At 28.0% G+C, this 18,179-nt stretch overlaps 1 protein-coding gene across 1 annotated transcript in view; it reads left to right on the top strand.

Moving 5' to 3' along the window:
- The first annotated feature begins 2,928 nt into the window (after nt 1–2,928).
- LOC127277301 (lachesin) overlaps nt 2,929–18,179 on the top strand; it is a 96,563-nt gene continuing 81,312 nt past the window's right edge. Inside the window, exon 1 of the mRNA XM_051298322.1 lies at nt 2,929–3,182. The gene's annotated coding sequence lies outside the window, so the exon portion shown is untranslated. The remainder of the gene's footprint in view (nt 3,183–18,179) is intronic.

Here is an 18,179-nt window from a genome sequence, read left to right as displayed (position 1 = left end):
GAATTTAAAAATGTTCAACCAAATAATTTTGTTGGTCTAACCAAATATTTGGTTGACATAACTCTACGACTTTGTTTCAGCCAACCAAATTTTGGTTACAAGAACCAAAATTGCCTAATCAAACAATTTTGTTGCAAACACAAAATTTTTTTTCTCAGTGTATATTATAAATTATAATTATTATAAAAAAAAATTTATTTGAATCAAATAAATATTTATTTTGCTCTGAGACACATTTCTCTGGTTGTAATAACAGGAAAAATAATTAATTAGTAAATAACTGAAAATAAAAAAAAAGCATTCTTTGTTGGTGCTTTTTCAAGAAGGACTGATTTTATTTAACTAGACTTTTTTTGCGAAGGGTATTTTTTTGTTAGTTGAACTTTCTTAGAGAGAAAATGAGCCGGCTTTTTGTTTTACAACTGGACCGATAGGACATCGATACTGGGAATGAACAAAGGGCAAAAGGTCTTCTCTTCCAAGTTGATATAGAGGAGAGACGTTAGTAAATCTGATTGTAAAGAACATCTAACACCTCCATTTTTCTGGAAGCAAGCCTCGTAATTTAAAACCTTATTTCGCTTTTCTTATCATTTCTATCGTGCTTTCTCATCCTTAGGTTCTTATCTGTGCGCATCCGACTAAAACCCCCTTCGTGTCTCTCTTTTCTTCATCTCTCTCTCTCTCTCTCTCTTTACTGTCCCTTTTTTCTATTTTTTTTTTCTTTTTACTTTAAGAAATATCACTACTATTTCAATTTTCGCTGATATTGGCGAGCGATAGACGAAAGACGCCTCTGGGGTAGTGTTTTATTCGACATCCAACTACTTCGACGCGCATTCTTAACTTTTTCCCAAGGATAAGACATATACGTATGTATGACATTTCAATCTGTATGTGTGCTCGGGTGTAACCGCTTCTATGAATCTATATAGCGTGCCATTATCCAATATAGTTGGGATGCATCAAGTTCTCTGAATATTTTGCTCCTAATATTTTTTTTCCTAAAGAAAAATTCTATGTCGATTATATGGATGATTCTCAAAAAAACTGATCATTTTTGAAAAAGAATATTTATTTTCTTTTTAAAGTATATAAGTAACTGGAATTAAATTATTTGGTTCATTGTCTTAAATCAACGCATAATTATTCCATAAAAGTAATTAGTTAATTCGATTTAAAGAATTTTATTAGAATAATTTCTTTTTGGGGCAAATTTTCATTTCTCAAATTAGCATTTAACAAAATTAATTTTTAAATAAAGTTTAATAAATTTTTACTCAAATAATTGGGGTAAATATTTAATTTATTAAAAATTTTTCTTAAATGAAAATTCGCCTAATTAACAATTTGATTTAATAACTATTTAGCTAAATGAAAATTATGTTAAATACCATCATGGTTAGGTAAGTTTTCGGCTAAATAACAAATTGGTTAAGTAATAAATAGATTAAATGTCATTTTGGTTAATTGGCATAATGGTAAAATGAAAATTTGGTGAAAATTTGGTTTAATAAATTTTTACTAATTTTTAGTGAAATGATTAGATAAGTATTTGGCTCAATAAAATTTCGTTAATTGGTAATTCGGTTAAACAACAATTTCATTAAATAATTGTTTAGCTAAATGGGAATTCTGTTAAATGCCGACATGGTTAAATAACTATTCGGCTAAATATTGATTTGGTTAAGTAAGAATTTGGTTAAATATTAAGTTGGTTAAATAATAATTCGGCTAAATATTAATTTGGTTAAGTAATGATTTGGTTAAATAAACGGTTGGTTAAATAATAATTCGGCTAAATATTAATTTGGTTAAATAAACGGTTGGTTAAATAATAATTCAGCTAAATATTAATTTGGTTAAGTAATGATTTGGTTAAATAAACGGTTGGTTAAATAATAATTCGGCTAAATATTAATTTGATTAAGTAATAATTTTGTTAAATAATAACTTGGTTTAATAATAATTAGGTTAAATAATAAATTGGTTAAGTAATAAATCGGTAAATGTCAGTTTGGTTAATTGACAAAATAAAAATTTGGTTTAATAAATTTCTAGCCAAATGATTTGTTAAGTATTTGACTTAATAAAATTTTGGTTAAATTGATATTCAATTAAATATAACAATTTGATTTAATAACTGTTTAGCAAAAATTAAAAATTCTGTTAAATTTCGTTATGGTTAAATAACTATTCGGCTAAATAGCAATTTAATTAAATTATAATTTTGATTAAGTATTAAATCGGTTAAATGTCAGTTTAGTTAATTGGCTTAATAAAATTTAGTTAAATACTATTCAGGAAAATTATATTTAATTCCGTTTTAGTTAAATAACTATTCGACTGAATAAAAATTTTGTTAAACAATAATTTCGTAAAATAATAAATCGATTTAATGTTAGTTTGATTTATTGGCAAAAATTTATTCTTATCTTTTCAATTATTCCCCTTTAATATATTCAACAAGAAAAATAATTCTCGAGAGAAAAAAAAACTTGTCAAATTCTCATCAAAAATGAATTACTCTCGTTTTTATAACCCACGCTGTATAAGGTAGAAAAAAAAAGAAAACAGTGTATTTCAAGTCTCAAATGTTTGTGAAAATCTTGAATTAAACTCCCCCCCCCCACTCCATAAATAGCTGCAAAAAAAAATAAGGAGTGGGATTATGCTTTTCCAAGAGGTGGGGAGGGAAATGATTCTTTTTTTTGGGGGGGGGGTTGAGGAAGATGTAGAGGGGGTGGGTTTGTGTGCATGTATAGTGGGAGTGGCCAGAACAGTACCCTACATAGGAGGGGGAAAAAGGGGGTTGAAATGGGGGCGATCTAACGGCGGCAAGAGGTGCAGAATCGTGTTGAGGAAGGGGGTGGGGTGGGGGATGGGAGAGAAGCCGCGAAAGCGTGAGAGGGTAGTGTGTGCTACAGTCGCACCGCGACACCCTTACCGAGTGAGACCGCGCGCGCTCCTAGGTGGCTTTTTAGACACCGCAGAGAGAAAAATAAATTCGCGTACAGTGCTATGCTTTTAAGGCAACTTCAACTGTCGTTTCTCTAAAAAAAAAAAAAAAAAAAAAAAAATTTATCTCGCTTTGCGCAAAGAGAAGAGAGAGACAAAGAGGAAAAAAAACAAAAAAAAAAGATCAAATACATTTTTCTCGGGGTTTAAACGTTAAAAACAGGGTAAGTGATTTAAAAAAAAAAAAAAAAAAGTGTCGCGCAAAAAATCGTCACATTAAACAATTCCACCCCCCCCCCACCCCTTTTTCTTTCTATTCTTTGCCATTTTCTTATTTTCTTTTTACCCATTTCTTCATTTTTATATTTACCATTTTCTTATTCTTTACTGAAAAAAAAATTCGAAATAAAAATTTTGACAAAATTCCAATTTGTGGAATTATTGGTAAAAAATTTACTTATTAATATTACCGGTAAAAATCAGGAAAATTTTTAAAAACGGTTTCCGGATAAGTAAATTTTCTGCAAAAAATCCGGAAACCGCTTTTGGAAATTTTTCGGGATTTTTTTTAATACTAATAACTAAATTCCAAAATCGGTTTCCGGATTTTTACCGGAAAATTGACTTATTAGTATTAAAAAAAAAATCGAGAAAATTTTCAAAAGCGGTTTACGGATTTTTTCCGCAAATATTGACAAAAGGGTAAATTTCTTTTTACCATCTTCTTCTGCTACCGATAAAAAAATCGATAAACAAAATTCGAAATAGAAAAAATATTGACAGAAGGGGAAATTTTTCTTTCTCTTCTTTTTCTTGCGGATGTTCATTGAATGGAAGGGTAGGGGGGGGGTGGAGAGGAGCAACACTATATATACCCCCTTCTGGACCAGTGCCAGTGACTCTGGCTAATGGCGCAGAGGAACCTGTTGATGATCGTCACCACTGTGAATGTACTTCTTTGTTCAGAAAGTTGTAAGAAAACTGGTGGATGATAAAAGAAGAGAAATGTGAGATTGTCTATGAAATGAAATGGTTTGGAAGTATATATTTCATGTTTTTTTTTTTTACGTCTATATATGTGTAAACATTGTCAACAAATCTTTTATAGAAAAGGGAGATTGATGATGTAAATATTTGAGCGGAAAAGAAAGTTGAATTAACTGAGTGGTTTTTTTTTATAAAAAAACTAAACGTGTTTTTCATGATTCTTTTTTTTTTTTTTTGAGAAATTTTAGTATCTTTGAGTATAAAATGTGACATGGAAAAGGCATTTTGCGTATGTGCGTTTGTTTGGTCAAGGGAAACGCAAATATCAGTTTATGGGATTGTAAAGTCACGCGGAACAATGCCCCTATGAAGTTTTACGATTCCCTAACATCATAATGAAAAGGAGATGAATGTATTATATTACTTTTAGTGCAGATGTTTATCACATTGTTTCGTTTTATTTTTAATGATAAAAAAAAAATAAACAAAATTTACTTTTTTATATTCACTTCAAGATTTTATCAAATCATAACGTTTTTAGAATCGTTGTCTTAAATTAAGAGATTACAACAATTCAAAAACTTTTTTGGATAAAATATTATTATTATTATTATTATTATAAACAGTAAAATAAATAATTATACTATTATAATAATTTTCCTACTTAAAATAATATTAATAATAAATAATAATAATTATTATTATTATAATGTAATATTAATAAAACTTTTTCTCTCCTTCCGAAAATTTAAGAGCGTTATTTATTTTTTTTTTATAGATTCTTTAAGTGCATTCATTGCATTGTTTTTTATTATTCCTGTTTCATTCTACCATTTCGTTTTCTTACTTTCAATTCTTTTATCCCTGTGCTTTTCTCTTGTTTTTCATTTTATTTGCCTTTGTCTTGCTATCTCCATTCTCCACCTTTTCTTTTCTCTTGGTCCTATTACGGGACTTGATTCTATTTTCGAGAAAAGCTTTTTTGAAATATCTCGGTTTTTCTAAATGTAATTTATTAAGCGCAATATATATATATATGTAACATGAAAATATATTTTTTAAACAATTTTCTAAACTAAAAATTTCAAATAACAATTGAAAATTAAAATTTCCTTAAAATTAATGAAAAAATTAAAATAAAAAATGTTAAAGGAAACATTATAAAATGAGAAAAAATAAAATCTTATCTCGTGAGATAAATCCTTGAAAAGAAATCTTTTTTCGCAGGACTCTTTTTAAGAGTGTCCCTTATATTCAGTGGAGATAAAAATTTAATCAAAAAAACTTCTAATTTTGTTGGAAATAAGAGAGGAGGAATAAAAAAAAAGGAAAAAAAGTCTGGTAACACGTGACTTGTATGAGAGAATGCATTATAATAATAGAATATATATTATTATATATATTCAGCTAAATAGTGATTTTTAAAGAGAAATTTTAGTATTTGCGAGGATTATTGAAGAGAGTACCATTGAGATTGTTCTATGAGGTCGGACAGGTTCATTTGTGGAATCAGATCTACTCTTTAGCCTCTAGATGGATTCCAGGGGTTTCTATATAGAGAGATGAAGGAGGGGGACTAACGCTATAATGTTAACCGCAACTACTACCAATTCGCAATAGATAGAGCTCGGGAAACAGATTCCTCAAAGGAGATATATAGATTTCACGTATGGATAACCATGGAATTTGATCACTTCTCAGCTCTCTGTCTCTCTCTCTCTCTCTCTCTCTCTCTCTCCATCTTTCTCTCACTTTGTCGTTTCTCCAATTCTTAGACATTTCCATCACTTTCGTATTCCATTAAAAGTGACATTTGAATAACTTCAATCTGACTGCATATAGTGATACGGTGAGAGAAAAATGGATCCTCCTCTCCTATATATCGATATCATATAAGGAAATTGAATAATTGCAAAAAAAAAATGCGCTGTTATAAATTTTATTCAAAAAACAACTTGAAAAATTATTTAATTTCGTGCACTAGAAAAAATTTACAAATAAATACTTGACTATTATCAAATAAATATTTTCATTGAACCAAATAATTTTTAATTCAATCAAATAAACTGTATTTGAAATAATACTTTCTGCATTTGAAACAAATACCATCTCAAATAATAATTATTTAAAAATATATTTATTTGATAATAGTCAAGTATAACCGATTATTTAAATCAAATAAATTTTTTTTCAGTGTGGTATTTTTAATTTGAATCTTTTTTTCGGATTTATTCTACAATAAAAATTATTATTATTATTCAGATAATCGGTTACTATTTTGTATAATATTCAATATTTATTTTACATATGGAGACAAAAGTTCCAATTATTAAGAGCCAAGATATTATTCTTCCAAAATATTTTTTTTCCCCTTAGTCGTTTTTTTTCAAAAATCGTTTGCTATTAATTCAAATAATTTTAATATCAAAAGATTTTATTAAATTTACGAGAATAATTAAATTCTACAGAATTTGAAAATAATTTTTCAAATAATAATTATCAAAATTATTAAAAATAATTTAATTTCGGAAGAGTTATAGTTGAAATTATTAAATTTCAGCAAGTTTTAGATGGAAAATTTTAGAAATAATTATAAATTTTAAAAGGTTTTAAATTGGAATCTTTAAAAATAATTTGAATTGAAATTTTTTACAATTTTATTTGATGATTTTTTTGTAAATTTTAAATTATTATTAAATTTCATGAAATTTTTAATTAAAAAATAGTTTAAGATTATTGAATTTGTAAAGAATTTCATTAAAATTATTAAAGAAATTCGTATAATCTAAATAAATAAATAATTTCACAGTTTTCTAGAAAGGATCAAATTGAACCCGAAGTGGATCAAATTGATCTAAAAATTTGGATCAATTTTTGATTTGATCCGCATTTTTGGATCAATTCGTTGCAATTTGACACTTTTAGGTTAACAGTGTTGTAAATCTAAATAAATAAAGAAATAATCTGAGGCCTGTAGTTAAGTAACAAATTATATGAATGAAATAAATTTTTTTTTCAGTGTAGTTATAAATAAAATTAATTTTTGTTTTCTCATTTTGAGATTTTAATTTTTTTCAGTGTACATAAAACAAAAAAAAAACATCCTTATGTAGCGAGTAATTGAAAAAAAAAATTCACTTTATATAATGTAAAGGAAAGAGGAAAATTGTTCTCTTTGTAAGACTATTAAAATAATGTAATCCATAGTCAATAAGATTAGAATAATGGAGCATCTCTTCCATCGATGAGCAATTTGCATGGAATAGCGCGCGGGGAGGAATTATCTCAGCGCTTATATATGTATATATATATTCACCCACGAGAGTGAAATTTCTTTAATACCTCGAGAGTTAAACTTCTTTTTTTTCCTCATGAGGAAAACGTTATCGGCCTCGAGATTTGTGTTGGTCGAAAGCTCGCGAAGCTTCTCAACAGCGAGGAAATATTATAATAGACTTTTCAGTAGAGAGAGGTTATTAATGTCCGGTTCGTTCTTTCCGGTATAGAGTGAGAGAGAGAAAGAGAGAGAGAGGAGAGAAACTTTTCTCATCGTCTCTGTATAATAGCATCGGTGCACGTGTCAGAGGGCGTTAATCGTTGTCACGAGCAGGATCTTTTAATGTTGTATTTCCGTGTGAGGCCAGATCGATGTAAACGATACATTTTCATGGCGTACCGTGAAAAGCAACAATAAAAGCACAAAATGTGTGCGCCAAGGTACCTTCAAAAAAAACGATGAGTCGAGACTTTTCCTCTCTCTCTCTATATATATTATAAAACGATAGAATGAAAATTCTCTCTCTCTCTCTTTACATTCCAAAATGAACTCACTTTCACGCTTCGGTCAAGAATATAAATTTTTTTTATCAAATTTAAAATACTTTATTGTTTCTTTAGTGGAAAATTCGATTATTTTGTATTATTTTAGATTTTGAAATTTAGAAAAATGAAATGATTTTAATTATTATTGAAATAATTTAATAATTTTATGATTTAATTATTATTGAAATAATTTAATAATTTAATGATTTAATTATTAATATTTAATATTTATTATTAATTTACTTCAGTAATATCAACTCTTTAATATTATTAAATTTAATATTGAAGAGTTGAAATTATTAAAAGTAAATTAATAATAAATAAAATAATTAAAATTTCCCGTTTTATAATTATAATTACAATTATTAACTGGGATAATAAATATATAATATAATATGAAGATGTAATAATAATATAATAACAATACAATATTATATAATATTCCAAATTTATATATAAATAAATTTGTTTTAATAATTTAACACATATATGCAATTGTTTTTTACTTGTGCAAATTGCCATTCTCTGATTTTTGCCCCCTTGACGTTTGTATATACGCGCCTTCTAACTGGAACGTGAAACTTTGTTTGACCTTTTTGTTTTTCATCAAAAACTCCTTGGGGGATGATATTCAAGCTATATTCATCTCTTGAATGTTATTTAATTGTATGAAAACGTATATATATATATATATATACTAAAAATAGAAATATTCATATGCATTTGCAAAAAGTAATAATGTATAAACGAGATCCACAAATAATTTAATAAAAAAAAACCGAAATTATCTAATTAAAATAATTGACGATACAAAATATACACTTATTTGTTTTTCAATCAAATCAAAATTTATTTCCAACAAATAAAAATTTATTTGAACCAAAATAAGATTTCTACAAATAATATAACATAAGCTGTGAGAAAAATAAAGTTTTTTTTTAAAAAATCAAATAAACTTTCCACCTCCTACTTTCTACTTCCCACTTTTTTACTATTCCACCATCTACTTTCTATTTTCCACTTTTTTACTATTCCACCATCCACTTTCTATTTTCCACTTTTCACTGCCACCTTCAATTTTCCATTTTCACTTCCCCCTCCCACCTTCTATTTCCCATCTCCTTTTCCTGCTTTCCATTTTTTACTATTCCACCTCCCACTGTCCACTTTCTATTTTCCACTTTCCACCTGCCACCATCCATTTTCACTTTCCACCTTCCACCTTCTATTTCCTACTTTCCACTTTTTATATTTACCACCTCATTTTTTTCCTACTTTTTACTATTCTACCTCCCATTATCCACTTTCTATTTTCCACTTCCCACTTTCCCCTTCCTACTTTTTTTCCTACTGTCCACTTTCTATTTTCCACTTTCCACCTGCCACCATCCATTTTCACTTTCCACCTTCCACCTTCTATTTCCTACTTTCCACTTTCTATATTTACCACCTCATTTTTTTCCTACTTTTTATTATTCTACCTCCCATTATCCACTTTCTATTTCCCACTTTCCCCTTCCTACTTTTTACTTCCATTTATTGAAAAATGAAGTGGGATATGGAAAAATAGTGGAAAGTCTGTAAATTAAAAATGGAAAGTAGAACGTGGAAAGTAGAAGGTGGGAGGTGGAATATAGGAAGGGGTATAGTGAAAGGTGTGATGTAGAAAGTAGGAAGTGAATAGTGGGAGGTGAAATGAGAAAAATTGGTAGGTAGGAAGTAGGAACTGGATAGTGAAAAGTCGGGAAGTGGAAAATGAGAAGTAGAACGGGGAAAGTAGAAGGTAGAGTATAAAAGTGGAACAGCAAAAAGTGCGAGGTAGAAAGTAGAAAATAGGAGGTGCGGAAGTAAAAAGTGGAAAGTTTGAGAGTAGAAATTTGGAATTGGAATGTAAAAAATATAAAAAGGAAAGTAGAAAGTGGAAATTTGTAACTAAACTGTGGAAAGTGGGAAAGCCACGGAATTGGCCCCCTGATTAGAACATCATTAAAAGTCCATTATATTTGCCTATAAAAAAAATAACAAAATAGAAAACGAGATAGAAGCTTTATATACATATATGAGTGTGGAAAAGTAGCCTAGCTATTATTGAGAGGGAGAAAATTAAGCATACAATCTGTTTCCGGTGGAGGTGCGAGAGCAATCGTTGAGCCGCTCGCCGACGAGGATGAGTATCGTAAAAGCGATTTCCGGCAGAGTAGCTAACCTGTTCAACCGTATCGAGATCCACTTCGCGGATAATTGTACCCCCGCGAACTTTCCGCATTGTTCAAGCCGGACGTACGATTTAACCTTTTCGAATAGTTACTATACACCAGTTCTCGCTTTCCGCGCTTGATTATTCGTCCATGCAAATTATAACGAAGCGATGGGCACGTTTAATACATTCCAATAAAGCCAATTATAGTTATTGTTATTATTATCCCTCATTCGATGCATACAAAGTGCATTTTCTCCCATTTCAATATAAACAACAAAGCATACTAAACATTTACATTTGTCATTCATTTATTTCTATGATATTATTCTTTTTTTTTTTACTTTTCTTCTTTTAAAATCATATATAAGTGAATGGAATTTCTTATTTCGTCAATTAATAATAATTTACAAACAATTATCGAATGGTTATGGTTACAATAAATTAATGTATACCAAACATTATTGTAATTATTGAAAAACTTTCTTTTAAATAAAATAAAAATGTTAACTAAATTTCTGACTATAGAATCAATTCGAAGTTATTTTTTCAAATCAAATTTCAAGTTCTTTCAAATACAGAGAGCGCTCATATATATTTTTTTTTGAAAAACAAAAAACTTTCTAAAAATGATTAGTTGCAGAGTATAAGAGAACAACTTTCGTAGATCAATTGGAAAATAAATGTCCAGGAGCTTTCTAGCGATGATAAAATGAACTTGAGAGAAAAGTTTTGAAAACTGTTGCAAGGAGAAAGAGAGAGAGAGTCGTGAAAATTGGCAGAAAATTACATTACTTACATCGAAGAATTTCACAATGGTCCGAGAAAAATCAATTGTAATTTTCAAAAAAGAGAAAAAAAAAATGATATTTGAAAAGTTGTGAAGAAATTAAAATAAAATTAAAAAATATTCCCTAAAAACGAAATCCTTTGTAGTACATTTGATATGTATTGTTATTCTTTTTATTAAATACTGAAACGATAATACTTTATAAATTTAAAAAGAATTGATTTTTCTTCTGCCTCAAAAGGAAAGGCGCGTAAAACTTTTGCAGAGGAACTTTGAATTTCTGTAACCTTTAGAAAGTTTGTACTTCTACTTTAAAACTTCTCCTTAAAAAGCTTTGAATTTCAGTGGCGTAATTTGAATTTGAAAGCAGTTTATTTTTACCTCCAAGTTTCAAACCATTAAATTGGTTTTTCCAGTTATTCTTACAAATTTTCTTTGCAATTTTATACCTATTCGAGAAAAATATTTGTCATATATACTAAATTTTTTGTATAAAATTGAAAAATTTTAATTATTTTCATTATATTTTTCAAAATAAAATGATTAACACAAAATTTACTATGCATAAAAAATAAAAAGTATTTTGCATGTTTTCTTTTTTCTTTTATATTTACTATTTTATGATGATAAGATGGCTCAACATCGTAAAAATAAAATACACTTCTTTTTGTTTTAAACTCATAAAATCGCAATTTGAATTCAAACGAGAAAATTAGAGACATTTTAATTGCAATTGAGAGACAGAAAGAGAGAAGGGGGGGGGGGGGAATAGAGGAACCAAATGATCTGACAGTTAGTAAAATCAATTTGACACTATAAAAGACTTTCGTGCCAAAACTTGCAAACGAGCAATGGGGATACGTTTACTTCCTCTCATCTGGTTTCCTTCGAGAACTTCCCCCCCCCTCTCTCTCTCTCTCTCTCTTTCTCCTGGATGATTGCCAATGAATACATAAGCGAAAAAGACCTGTTGATAATCTCAATAACGCAAAGCCACTTGGAAAAACGGTTCCTCCTCGGACTTTTTATTCCCCTTTATATGAGTAACGACTCACCTAACGAAATTACCTCGTTTGTATTCATTAGCAATTTTTCATATCCTTGGATTTCATAAGAGAAAAATGGCCTTCCGTATTAAAATAAGAAAAAAAAAAGGAAAATATTCTAATTGACTAAATTCAAAATGTTTATTCCTGTGTGGAAAAATTTCTTGGTAAAACTGGTCACGTAAAATTATATTGTCACGGTCTAAATTCTATATAGCTTCACTATAAAATGGTCATTAATTATTTTTCCTTGATAAAACTAGATAGATTCTGTATAGAAAAACTACTTGAAATCTATTATAAATAATTTAAATGAACTGGATAGTTTCTATATAGTTCAAGTATATCTAGATACTAGATAGTATAACTGCCCTGACCCTTCTTAATAAACTATATAGAAACTAGAATAGAATCTAAATAGAAACTAGATAGTATAACTGTCCTAACCATGTTTCACCCCTACTAAGGCCAAGGTAAATAAATTCCTATGCGGAAATCTATATAGAAACTAGATAGGAACTAGATAGAAACTAGACAATATCCAAAGAATCAACCAACAGAAAAAAAATTCTTCTAAATTGAAATTAGATTAAATTATAATTTTTTTAAAATAAATGCAAGGAGAAATTATTTATTTATAATGAAATTCTGTTAAATAATAATCTCAATGACCCACAAATTCTGTTTAATAAATATAAGAATTTTTTTTTTGAAAAAATAATATTTAAAATTTTGCTAAAAAAAATGCTTCTATCTAATAAAATTCTTTGAAATGAAAATTCTAACTAATTTAATTTATAGAATGCACCCTGTATATCGTAACTTTATAGAAACGTGAAATATTTCCACTCACGAGCTCTACTAAAATCAGAATACAATAATATAATAAAAATAAATATTTCTCCAAATTGATATAATATGATTTCAAATCATTTTATTTGGCTTCCAAAATCAATTTATATATATTTGATATTTTATAAATTAATAAATGCAAAATTGGGTTAAAGAGATTCACATAATGTGCAATTAAACATATATATATATATATATATGTATATATTTGATACGTCAAAGCAATTAAATGAATTAAATCCCCCCGTCATGGGAAAATTAGTCGGAAATGAAGAAAATATATATACCGATTTATTAAATTTCATTGACGCATGAAATGCTTTTGAATCATTCGATGATGATATAAATTTTCGTTTTCATTTCTGCTCGGCATCAATTCTACTGTTGTCAGCTCAATTAATTCGCAACAACTTCTATAAAATATATATTAATTTATCTATAGCTCTCTCTCTTTCTACCACAGAGAGCAAAATCCTGCGGTCACTGCATTCCGCTCTCTCTCTCTCTTTTTTATTCATCGAAAATTCAGATTTTACTTCAATATCGGCTTGGCTTAATTTGCAAGGACGTTGTCGGTTTTTCCGAGTTTCGAGGCTTTATTACAAAAACTGCTGAACGGACAGCCAGATGTTACAGGAGAAGAGGGGGGGGGGGAGGAGGGGGGTGTTTTCAGTCGCTTCCATGGTGCGTACTGTTTCGTTCGAAACGAGTTAGGTTGAAACTCTATATCCCATTTCATGTGCAAAAAAAAAAAATAAAAAAAAAAAAAAACCATTAACAAGTACATCGAAAAAAAATTTCCCCACTGTTAGTGTCAATACTACGTGAATAATTCAAGCATTTTCCAGCAGGGTAAAAATATGCCAAGTTTAAACGAATCATATAGAAAGTTTCCTCTCAAATAGAATATATATATATATACGCTATTGAGATTTATTAGAAAAGTTTCTTTTTGATCATCGAAAAATCGTTCAATTTTTTTTTTATATAGGTTTTTCCAAAAATTGAATTATTAATTTCAAAGTACAAAATGATTCAGCATTTAAGGATTATAAACTTAGTCCATGGATTATAATATAAGTCAAGTAAATATACGACATAATAAATAATATATATGTTGAAATCAATAAAATCTACATAAGTGTAGATATAATAAATTTTCCCCGCGGAGATTTTCAAACTATTTTGAATTGTGATCATTGCATTTATACTCTATATATATATGTATATACTAGCCAAAGTTTTTTATGTTTGCATTATAATAATTTTATACTCACGAACAAATACAGTAGATTAAAAATTTCTCTATCCATGCTTTCATGTGAAAATATTATCCTCCAAAACTTTTTCATTATAATTTTAGCCATTCTACTGACACTGACTTTATAAACTAAACTCTCAGATATAATATATATATCTGCTGAAATTAAAGTATACAAACTATATAATATATAAAATCGAAAAGTTAAAGACTCCAGAAGCTGGATTATCGTATTATTATAAATTTTCAGTAACTACAACGGCAGAGGTTATAAGCTTACGATTATAATAACGAAAATTATAATACAGGATGTATTGTAAATTATCCAAAAAATAGGAGAACGAAAGTTAAATATATTTATATTATTTATATAAATACTATATATTTAGAGAATCGAATTACCATTTCACTGAAACGTTATTTAGCCAAAAAACGGAATTTTTATGAAAACAAATTAATATTAAGCTGTATTGAAACTTGATTGTATTTTACTTACAAAATTTATTTAACCAAAATATTTAACCAAATAGTTTAACCCAAAAGTCATTTAATCAAATTCTTATTTAACTGAATTATGATTTAACCAATCCACGAATTGGACAACTTATTATTTAACCAATCCAACAATTTAATAAATTCTTAATTAACCAATCTACCAATTAACCGAATTCTTGTTCGACCAAATAATTAATTGACCAAACTACCAATTGACTAAATTTTTATGCAACAGAAATATTATAAAACTAATTTACCAATTTACCTAATTTTTATTTAACCGAATTATCATTTAACCAATCTATTAATTAAAAAAATTTTTATTTAACCGAATTATTATTTAACAAATATTTAACAATTAACAAATAATTAAACAAATTTTTAATTAACCAAATTTTTGTCTAACCAACTAATTATTTGACCAAACTATAAATTAAACGAATTTCTATTTAACCGAACTATTATTTAAAAAAATTTATACTTAAACAGTTTGAAAAATATCAAAATTTGAATTTGCTAAAATTTTTATTTGACCAAACAAATGTAAACCTAATACAGTTTAGTACAAATTTTAAAATTAACCAATCAAAAATTAGTAGGAAAAATTTGTGTTAAGTTGGAAAATCGCACAAAATTACTTCTGTCAAATAAAATTTCGGATAAATAAAAATGTAGTAGAATTAAAAATTAGCCATTTAAAAATTTGGTAAAATTACAATTTAGCCAAATGTCAGTTCGATAAAATGCAAATTTGGTCAAATATCAGTTTAGTTAATTATTAAATATCAGTTTGATTAAGTGTTGGATAAAAATTAACCTTTATGGGATAATTAAAAATATCAGCCAATTTTTTTTCAAACCAAAAAAAGTAACAAATATTTTAATTTTTTATCAAAATCAAAACTAATATATTCCTATAACATATTTAAAAAAAAAATTCCTTCTTTGCAATATAGAAATATAATATTAAAGAATCTGCGACGGTAAAAAAAACGTTTCAGTGAAAGTTTTTTTTTTTTAATAGTATTGAAATTCTATTTTGAAAACTGCTTTCGTAAACCGTAGAAAAGTAACGACTGGATTCGGCATTGAGTGCGCAACGTGAATTCAACGAAGGAGGCATTTGGTCTTGAAACGATATTTCGAATTTAAAAGCCCTCGCGTACTTTGCCACCCACTTGAGTATTTCTGGGCTAGCAATTTTCATTCCTCTCACTCACTCTCTCTCTCTCTCTCTAGGTCCCTTTTCTCTCTGTCAAGCCAAATTGTCTCGCCAATATATAATGCGGTCAAATTACATTTGAAATTGTCGAAAACCATTGCGTAATGGATCATGAGGGATCCGATTTAAATAAAACTTTTTAATGCATCGCCTTTCATTGTTAGAATTACGAACACACAATCTTTCTCAATATATATTTTCTCTCTCTCTCACTTTTTCGACAAGTGAATAATTTTCAAAGTCTATTCTTATCTTTTCGCAAAAATCAGAACTGAATATTTACTATTCTATAGAGAGTTAGTTGATGCAGTTAGAGAGAAGAACGTGTGCAAGTACGAAAGATCGTCCTATTGTTGCTCAGCAAAATTAATGCATCCTTCTCTCCCGACTCCCTTCAGTAACTTTCACAGTCTGTATTCTCTTCAAAATCTCCGGAAATTCTCAGAAAGGGAGAGAAAATAATTTACTCTATTTCCCCATGATATAAAACTTTTTGATAAAAGTCAATTACTTTTTTCCCTTCATTTTAATAAATTTCTTTAAATTTTACCACCCAAGAAAATTAACCACATTTTTATAAAGAATACTTTAAATACATTGGAATTTCTATTTAAAAATGAAAATGTAAAATCAGAAATTAAACAAAATTTTAAAAAAAATCAGTTTATTACACTTAAAAAAAATCAGTATATTATAAAAAAAAAAAGAAAAGAAACGTTGAGAAATAGAAAAAAGAGGATTTGAAAAGGATTTTCAAGGAAATGTATATATCGTTGTGTAACTGTTATGCCACTTGTAAATTCTATGGGAATAAATCATTTTTATATTTTTTATGACTGTGCGCATTTCAAAAGCAGGAAAAGTGCTTGCGATTTTTATTCATAAATGGCCGTGAAATATTTTTAAACTTGTCGCTATAAAAGGTTACATTTATCAAAATTATAAGGGTCCCACAAAAAATATTTACAATGCTTCCCGTGAATATTTACAGAACTGAACCCCTCCAACCATATATGTAAAAATATTCCAAAAATGTCTTATCATAAAATAGATAAAGATAAGGACCAAAAACAAAAGAAAGGCACTAAAATTTAAAAATAAAAAACAAAAAAGAAACGTCTTATTTCAATATAAGGGTGGAAAGAAGTCTTAGAAAATATTTTTGCTTACAATAATTTAGGACAATTCAAAATCAGACCAGTTTTAAATTAAGGATTATTTAAACTATAGTGGAAAAAAATCAATATTCAAATTCCAATCTTAAAACTATTATGTAACTTTAAAAAAAACTTCTTTCGCTGCTTTTAAAATAAGACAACATTTTTTTTTTACAGCGAAGTAATTAAAATTTTACATTCCTAAAAATTATGGAAAGTTCCTCCGCTTAAAAGCATTCAAAGTTAACACTTAACATTTTAAAGCCATAATAGCGTAGATGCCCATAAAGAATATACTCGTTTAATATAAAGCCGGCTCTCCACCGCACACACACACACACATTCACACATACACGAGCTAGAAGCTCTCGTCGCTCGTATTTATTGCGATAGGTTTTCGGCCAAAATGCAGGGCCGCGCCAAATTTATGGTCACATCTGCACAAAAACAACTGCTTTCTTTTTATCCGTCGTTCTCTTTTTTTTTCCTCCTCATACCTTTTGCACACGCTGACTCTATATACTAAAGGTTAAAACACTTCCACACGCGTCAATAAATCCCACAGTACAATTTTTGTTACGACAAATAAACCATGGTTTCAAAAATCAACTCGTACAAATTTTCGTTTGTAACCAATTTACATGCAAATCAAATAAAATCCTCAGTTTTAGATATTTACATATATATATGAGCGCGTGTGTGTGTATGTGTGATTTCAATTGTCAGAAAATTTATAATAATATAATTTTAATTTATTGTTAAACTATAGTCAAAATAGTAAGTGTACAGTAATGTTTCGTGCAACTGGTCACGTTAAACTATAACGATACTGTCTGAATTCTCTATAGTTTCACTGTATAAAAATGATTAATTCTTCTTCATTAAAAACTATATAGATTTTGTCTAGGAAACCTATTCTAAATTTATTCTAAGAAATCTAGGTACACTAGATAGTTTCTGTATAGTTTGACTATTTAGAAACTAGATAGTTTCAAAATAATTTACTTATCTAGAAACTAAATAGTATAACAGTACCGTAAATATATACAGAAAGTAGATAATATAACTTTACCGTAACTGAATAGAAACTAGATAGTCTAACTGTACCGTAAGTCCGTAACTGTATAAAAACTACATAGTATAACTGTACCGTAGCTGTATAGAAACTAGATAGTATAACTGTACCGTAAATGTATAGAAACTAGCTAGTTTTCACGTTATTCACGTATCTAGAAACTGAATAGTACTCTCTAAATTTGAATTAGTAGTTTTCTACTATTGAAAGAGTGCGTAATCGTTTACCAATTGAATTAGTAACATTTTTGACTAATTTGTAGTAAAAAACTACTAATTACCAGTAGAAAACTACTAATTCATGGAGTAAATCGTATT

Source organism: Leptopilina boulardi, unplaced genomic scaffold, assembly GCF_019393585.1.
Source record: "Leptopilina boulardi isolate dan_hultmark-lab unplaced genomic scaffold, ZJU_Lbou_2.1 LbouV2_165, whole genome shotgun sequence".
Taxonomy (NCBI): Eukaryota; Metazoa; Arthropoda; class Insecta; order Hymenoptera; family Figitidae; genus Leptopilina; species Leptopilina boulardi.
The sequence above is the reverse complement of the archived record's forward strand: the minus strand, read 5'-3'. Positions and strand labels throughout refer to the sequence as shown.